The sequence below is a fragment of the Neomonachus schauinslandi genome, chromosome 2 (assembly GCF_002201575.2).
Source record: "Neomonachus schauinslandi chromosome 2, ASM220157v2, whole genome shotgun sequence".
NCBI classification, from domain to species: domain Eukaryota; kingdom Metazoa; phylum Chordata; class Mammalia; order Carnivora; family Phocidae; genus Neomonachus; species Neomonachus schauinslandi.
The window spans coordinates 90,353,494-90,361,583 of NC_058404.1; positions in this window are offsets into that span (position 1 = coordinate 90,353,494).

Genomic DNA, 8,090 nt, shown 5'->3' on the forward strand with positions numbered 1-8,090 from the left:
CTTTTGTTCCAGCATACAAAATCAGCTGTTTAGCTATCTAAAGTGAATTAGAGCCATTTGCATTATCACCTTTTTATTTTTATTTATTTATTTATTTATTTTTTAAAGATTTTATTTATTTATTTGAGACAGAGAGAATGAGAAACAGAGAGCATGAGAGGGAGGAGGGTCAGAGGGAGAAGCAGACTCCCTGCCGAGCAGGGAGCCCGATGCGGGACTCGATCCCGGGACTCCAGGATCATGACCTGAGCCGAAGGCAGTCGCTTAACCAACTGAGCCACCCAGGCGCCCGCATTATCACCTTTTTAATTCACTAAAATATACTGAGCAAAAAAATAAGTCTATTTTTTAATTTATAGATCACAGATGTTCAAGAGATTTAGCCAGTTCCCCAACCTCCTTTGAATAAAGTTTCTCTAGATTTGAAATATGAAAATGAAATCAGCAGTTTTACCAAACTCCTGGACTCATAAACTAAATGCAACTACTACATAATTTTTGAAGTTAAGAAATCTTTGTTGGTTTAAATGTCTATCATCTTGTTATTTTTATATGCTTGGTATTTAATGAAATACTATAATTAGGAAAGAGCTCTAGTTGTTCAGGCAGTCAGAGAACTCTTTATTTCACTATTACTTAACCACAGCACAGAAAAGTAAGCTTTTGTATACACATGCTGTTCGTTTCATTTTCGAACCTAAACGTGTATTGTTTATATTAACTACATAAGTATCTCCACAAATATGTGACTTGTCCCAAGGTTGATTACAAATTCTTCTAGGATAAAGCACAAGTCTAAACATATAGTAGACACAAAATAAACACTCTTATTTTATTTTGAGATTACATATTATAAATAATTAAAATAATGTATGTAGTTAAATCCTACAATTGAGTAAAGCAATGAGTAACTAGTGCTATGAATATTGTCTATACAATAGTTTTCAAGCATTTTAGATTGAAGGAATACATGCAAAATTATCATATTAAATTCTTGTGAAAATGTTCATAAATATATGGTCACTGTTCATATATACTTTGAGAATAATGAAAATGCATTCGTTGGCTAGACATAAAATTTTATTTATAGGTATGTATAGATTGATTTCAGAGTAAAATTTTATACTCTTTTTTATCTTGTGTCACCCATGAAATGATCATGATGTTTAAACGAAATTTGTAACCTAGTAAATGAGAGTAGTTACAGCTGTTTTGTAATCACAATCTTTTGCAACCTTAGATTTATTTTCCATGTCACCATGAAAATTAATACACTATAAAATAAAATCTATGCCCTTGAAGATCTTATGGTGCACCTTTCTGTTAGACCACAGTGTGAGCTTTTTATACAACTATATGGAATTTTTTCTTACCTGAATTTTCCTAATTTGAAAAGGCCATGTTGGTTAAAGCTAAGATGAAGCAAGTTAAAATGCTGAGATATAACATGCTTTGAGCTATAGGTTTTTATTCCTAATAAATTATTGTTAATAGTTGATAGTTAATAGTTGAAATATATATGTAATTATATTATATTAATAGCATACATGTATTGAGTTAAAATATCCCTGACATTTGCAGATCAGTTTCCATGCATAATCTCATTTATAATTATACTGACCCAGTGAAGTTGATGCAATTATTATTCCCATTTCACAGGGAAGGGAAATGAGGGATAGAGAGATTAAGAAGGAAGAAATTGACAGGAAGAAGTGAAGAATTTGGGAGAAATAGAGAAAAACAATAATATCAGAACTTTTCCTCTACAGAGATTCAAAAGTGAAGATTTCCACCTCTTATTCTACATTTAGAAAGGAAAAGGATGACAACAGTGGAGCAGCATTTTCAAGAAATTAAGGGAAAAAATTGTGTGGAGCGGGGACTCTATATCCAGCTAAGCTTTTCTTTAAGTCTCAAAGTGATAAAAAAACAATGCTGCATTTTGAAGAACATTGAAGAACAGTGATATCTTCTTTCTGAGGAATTCAGTACAGGATGAACCTCACCAATAGAAGATGACAATGAAAACTTTGGCAAAAAGAATGACTTTGATCATTTTGTGTTTAATTGTTGAGCTAAGGCAACCACAAGAGTGGAGTCATGGGTTAAATGATTATATGTAACCATTATGGTGTCTGACAAAGTAGAAAGATGCTACTAGAAAAATTGGGAGAGAATAGGTAAAAAAAGAAGAAATTAAAATAAGATTATTGATCGATATGTAATAAATGCTAGTAAAAGATGTATAAAACCAAGAAAAATGATAGTATAATGTTAAGTAAGGAAATACTTTTTTTTGTTGTTAAGATTTTATTTGTTTGAGAGGGAGCTCAAGAAGGTGGAGGGGCAGAGGGAGAGAATCTAAGCAGACCTCAGGCTGAGCTCAGAGCCGGACATGATGTGGGGCTCCATCTCACGACCCTGAGATCATGACCTGAGCTGAAACCAAGAGTCAGATGCTCAAACAACTCTTGATTTCGGCTTCAATCATAGCTCAGGGACATGAGATGGAGCCCCATGTCGAACTCTGCACCCAGACGGGAGTCTGCTTGGGATTCTCTCTCTCCCTCTTCCTCTGACCCACCCCCTGCTCATGCTCTCTCTAAATAAATAAATAAATAAATAAATCTTTCAAAAAATATGAACACAAAGGTAACCATTAAAATAAAAGTGAAAATTACTCTAAGTACTAAAAAAAAAAAAAAAATTAAGAAATTCAAAGACATGGGGTGCCTGGGTGGCTCAGTTGGTTAAGCGACTGCCTTCGGCTCAGGTCATGATCCTGGAGTCCCTGGATCGAGTCCCGCATCGGGCTCCCTGCTCAGCAGGGAGTCTGCTTCTCCCTCTGATCCTCCTCCCTCTCATGTGCTCTCTCTCATTCTCTCTCTCTCTCAAATAAATAAATAAAATCTTAAAAAAAAATAATGGTTTAAGAAGAAAAAAAAATCTATATCTGGGCGCCTGGGTGGCTTTGTTGGTTAAGCGACTGCCTCCTGCCCAGGTCATGATCCCAGGGTCCTGGGATGGAGTCCCGGGATCGAGTCCCGCATCGAGCTCCCTGCTCAGCGGGGAGTCTGCTTCTCCCTCTGACCATACCCTCTCTTGTGCTCTCTCTCACTCTCTCCCTCAAATAAATAAAATAAAATCTTAAAAAAAGAAAGAAAAAAAAGAAATTCAAAGACATGGGATGTCTGGGTGGCTCAGATGGTTGAGTGTCTACCTTCGGCTCAGGTGAGACCCGCATCAGGCTCCCTGCTCAGCTGGGAGTCTGCTTCTCCCTCTGCCCCACCCCCCATATTCTTTCTCTCTCTCTCTCTCTCTCTCTCAAATAAATAAATAAATAAATAAATAAATAAATAAATAAATAAAATCTTTAGGGAAAAAAAGAAGTAATTATGGCCATATAGAGGTGGCAACGACATAGTGACTACCAAGTGAGATTTCAACTGCGTGATAAATTTGTCCAGAGTTTTAAATTATCATTTGAAAATATAAATTTGTGAAATATGCAAAATGATTGCTCATTAAGAACATGGCTGAAGGTGACGTGGCATACATCACAAACTGGAAATTTTTGGTCTGTGAGTCATATCTGCTTTTCATATTAAGTTTTATTTTTAAATTGAAAAGTACTGTCCCACAAATTATGTTTTTAAAATTAACTTAACTGACAATATTTTTCAAAAGAATTTCCCTTAAAATCTACTATTCTCTTTGGCTTAAAAAATAGATCTGGTAACACTGGGTTTGCATTTCTATCCAGCAATAAATGGAAGGTGCTTCCGAACCCTCTGGGTGAAGGATGTACTCTGAGTCTGGAACAATTTCTTCCTTGGGTATTGCGTCCTCACTTTAAACCCAAGCTTCTATTTCCTATATCTACGCCTTCTTTACTCATTAACTCATGGCACCGAGAGATGTGACTATTCCATTCTGGGCCTATAGAATAGAATCAGGAAATGAAAATGTGAAATGTAGAGAAATTAATTTAATCCAAGGAAGAAGGACATTTCAAAATGGGGAGTAACTAATTGTGTTACTGTTATTTTTCTTGTAGTTAAATATGTCCACTTAAATGCCTATTAATTCAAAACATGGATGTTCCAAACAAGACTTTAAAAGGGTCTGCATACAGGGTTAATAAACCGCAAACCAACTTTCTGGCAGAGACAGTGATCAAGCAAATAAGAAAAAGTCAAGAAAAGAAACATTTATATAATTGTTGACAAAATAATAAAGTGCCATACTATGGGACAGAAGTAACCCAAAATGAGAAACATAAAGCTTACAGGAGCTATCTTTCTTCAAATGTTGATTATTTTATTAATTTTTAAGATTTTTCTTTATTTTCTTAATTTCTAGTTATATTACTATATAATCATCAAGTATATTATTTTTAAAAAGTAAAGAAATCTATTGTATTTAGGATATCTCATGAAGAGATTCTCCAATTTTCCAGTGTCCACGGTACGCTGATTTTATCTACAAAAAAAGAAAGCTTCAATATCCCTAGACATCAACCCGGCTGTTTCTAGCTTCTGTTATATTTATACTGATTTATCTAGCATGGCATATAATTAGTTGTTTGGGTTATTGAATAAAGCCTAACTGTACTTGATTATGATTCAGAACATATTATTTATATTGTCATTATGAAGGCAGTTTTGAGCCAAGGTGCATTTCAACATTTTTTTTTTTTAACTGAGGAAAACATGGAGAAAAGAAAAGGTACATAGCCTAAAACACTATAAATTATTTGCTGTATGTGCTTAATGAAAACATTATCGTTTTTAATTAAAAAATGTGTTTAGAGAGTTCTAAAATACTCATATCCACGTAACAATAGAAATTTTTCATAGCCTATTGAAGTTTTTCACAGCCTTTAAAATTAACTCAAAGTCCATGTTTATGTAAATTTTTCTCTTAAATTTCATTAAAAGGAATTCATTCATTTATATTTATAATGCATATGGTATATGTTTTACAAATCCATCTATCTGCAATAGTGGACACAGTCATATTTGTGGAAAAGCAGAAGGGAGAAGACAGGGAGTATAGCTGACATATATTCATTCTCCTTTAGGACCAAAGTTTTCATATACCACTTTAGATAGTATATTTCACATCAAATCTAAGATGATATGCTTGTTCATTGTTCTCTACCAAAAGAAAAAACAAAAAAAACAGCAGTGGTTCATAGGAAGACATGACTAAGACACAAGTATTTAAGGAAATTCTTCAGCTATCGTTAGCTCAGAAATCTAATTTCAGTAGAATATTTTATAAAAGTTATAAATATTTGCCTTCTAATTTTCCTTCAAGGGTTTCACTAAAAAGTCACAGTATAGTTTAGGAGTCATAGAAGTCTTTAATTTATATATCAAAGCCTGCTATCATTTGGGCCAGGGATGTACATAGCATGCACGCTAAGCATTCCCCAATTGCTCATGCCAACTACACAGAGACAAGAGTACGGAGATTCACTGCTTTCATGCTAAGCCTAACTCAGCTATTCCAAAGGTCAGATGAAGATGAGCAAAAGAATGAGAAGACTCTCTGGGAGCCCTTAACTACTGCAAACTACCGTAATAAATTAGTTAAAATTTGTCCATATCTTCTTCTTTTTTTTTTTTTTTTTTTTTTTTTTTATGGGGTTTTTAGGGTTTTGGGTATTTGACTATTCTTGTGTACTTTAGAATGAGGCCAGCTCCTATCTTTTTATTGGAAAATTTGATTTAGGATTTTTAGCTGCGGCATTATTCTTGCTATATGAGGGAGACAATACCAGCTTCTTAACTGAAAGAAAATGTGTTTTATAAATTAAATAAAAAATACAAGATAAATTTGATACCTGAATATGATGAGTATCAATTAGGATGTGCCTCTTTTCTCAAATTCTGCCATTATAGCTGCCTACTATTCTTGGCTAATATCTATTTCCATCAAAAACATCCCTGTAGTGAACAATCTAAGAGCTAAGATCTTCCATGGCTCTCTTTTTCACACACCTGAATCCGTCCTAAATGACGTGTGTCTTAAAAGAAGCAGGTCAAGATTTTAGTTCATGAGCTGATACCTAACCCAGTTATTTCTGCCGATTAGGGTGCATCTAAAACTAACTTTGTCAAATTCTCATCTGTGATACAAAATATTTGCTGCCAACGCACAGTGTCACTTTGCCTGTCTGAGATTAGGCAAAACTCTTGAATAGTTCAGAAGCAGGGACACTATTATAGGTAGAATCACTTTTGTGATTAAATACATAAAAACGCAATGACCAGAGACAGTAAAATTAGATACAAAAAGCAAGGAAGATGTGAGCACACCTTTCATTTGGTCAGAATTATTTACAAGTATCAAGGGGCACCTGCCTGAGTGGTGGCACAGTCAGTTAAGCGTCAACACTTGATTTCGGCTCAGGTCATGATCTCAGGGTCGTGAGATCGAGCCCCATGTCGGGCTCTGTGCTCAGCACTGAGTCTGCTTGGGATTCTCTCTCCCTCTCCCTCGGCCCTCCCATTCATGTCCCCACTGTCTCTAAAATAAATAAATAAAATCTTTAAAAAACATATTTACAAGCATCAAGAAAAACTGGGATTCTCAGAGGGAGCAGAGTTATGCCGAGGAGAGTCCTCAGATTCATTATTGTGACAACAGATCCCCCCACGCCCACCATTTAACTTTATGTCCATATTCACATAAACTGGTTTCTCTGAAGTGCAGAATATGTGTGTCGTAATTCATTTGCTAAAGGGCCAACAGGCCATATTCAAGCAGACAAGGAAGCAAGTACGGGCTAGCTTGCAAGTATGTGGTTATTTAATCAAAAACAACAAAACTAGCTTTCCTTGACATGTTTCATCTGTGATGCAAATAAGGAGGTGGTCCCCAAGACCAGAAGTTGCTTATTGTTTTTCAGAGCAGTTTCTATAGCCTCTTGTCCACAGAAAATAGCAAGAAAAAAACATCTGCTGTCAAGATTGATTGACAATCTGTAATAATTAACATCATGAACAATAGATTGCTTTCCTTACTCCTACTCACTAAGCGAAATACTCAAAGTCATTGAGACTGCTTGAGAGATAATAAGGACTAAAGAACTTGCAGGCGTTACACACAGAGGCAATGAGCAATGCAGTCATTACAGCCCTCTAATTCCAACCGGAACAGTCTCCCAGACAGTTGCAGGGGAACTGAATGGTGACTCACTTTAAGGAGGAAGGTTCTTCAGTGTAGCCGTGAGCCGTAAAACTTTGAAAGCAAGATTAGTAGGCAACTTTTGGCCTTATAGTTATAACCTTTATGGGTGATTCTACCTGAAATTTGGCTTCTGTCTAGCTATATTGTGGATGCCTTCAAACACCTGTGTGCCTGCGATTTGCTGCGAGGGTGCCATCACCGTTTTCAGGCGAAGAATTCAGCTTTGCAGTTGGTCAGGGATCTATCTGAGGCAGAACGCAGCCTAGGAAATGACTGAGATGGAGAAAGCATACAGTCTAGCTTAGGACTCATGCTTTTCCTGTCACAGAATGGGACTTTCTTTCCCAGGGTTGTCTTTTTGAATTCTTCCTTGAAATAGCAGTAATGCTGAATTCTGATGAAACAACACCTGCTTCAACCCCAGGGCAGGCTTTTGAGCAGTAATCCTTTCGGATACTGATTCGTTCAAGTCTGCTAAATAATTAGTGAGTCAACTTTCCTAGTTGATTTCCATTCCTCGGGGTAATGCTAACTCTTCTCTGATGTGAATTGTTTTATAAGATAATCCCAGAAGATAGCTTCTAACAAATGAAATCCAAGTTTATAAAATACAATGTCCCCTTTAAAAAATTTGAAAGTAACATTTAATTTTATTTTTTGCATAATTAAGAATACAAACTCCCTCCCTAAAATATATGCATTTACCTCATATGCTGCGGTGGCACTTTATACATGGCAAAAATAAAAATATAATTTATGGGGGCGCCTGGGTGGCTCAGTTGGTTAAGCGACTGCCTTCGGCTCAGGTCATGATCCTGGAGTCCCGGGATCGAGTCCCGCATCGGGCTCCCTGCTCGGCAGGGAGTCTGCTTCTCCCTCTGACCCTCCTC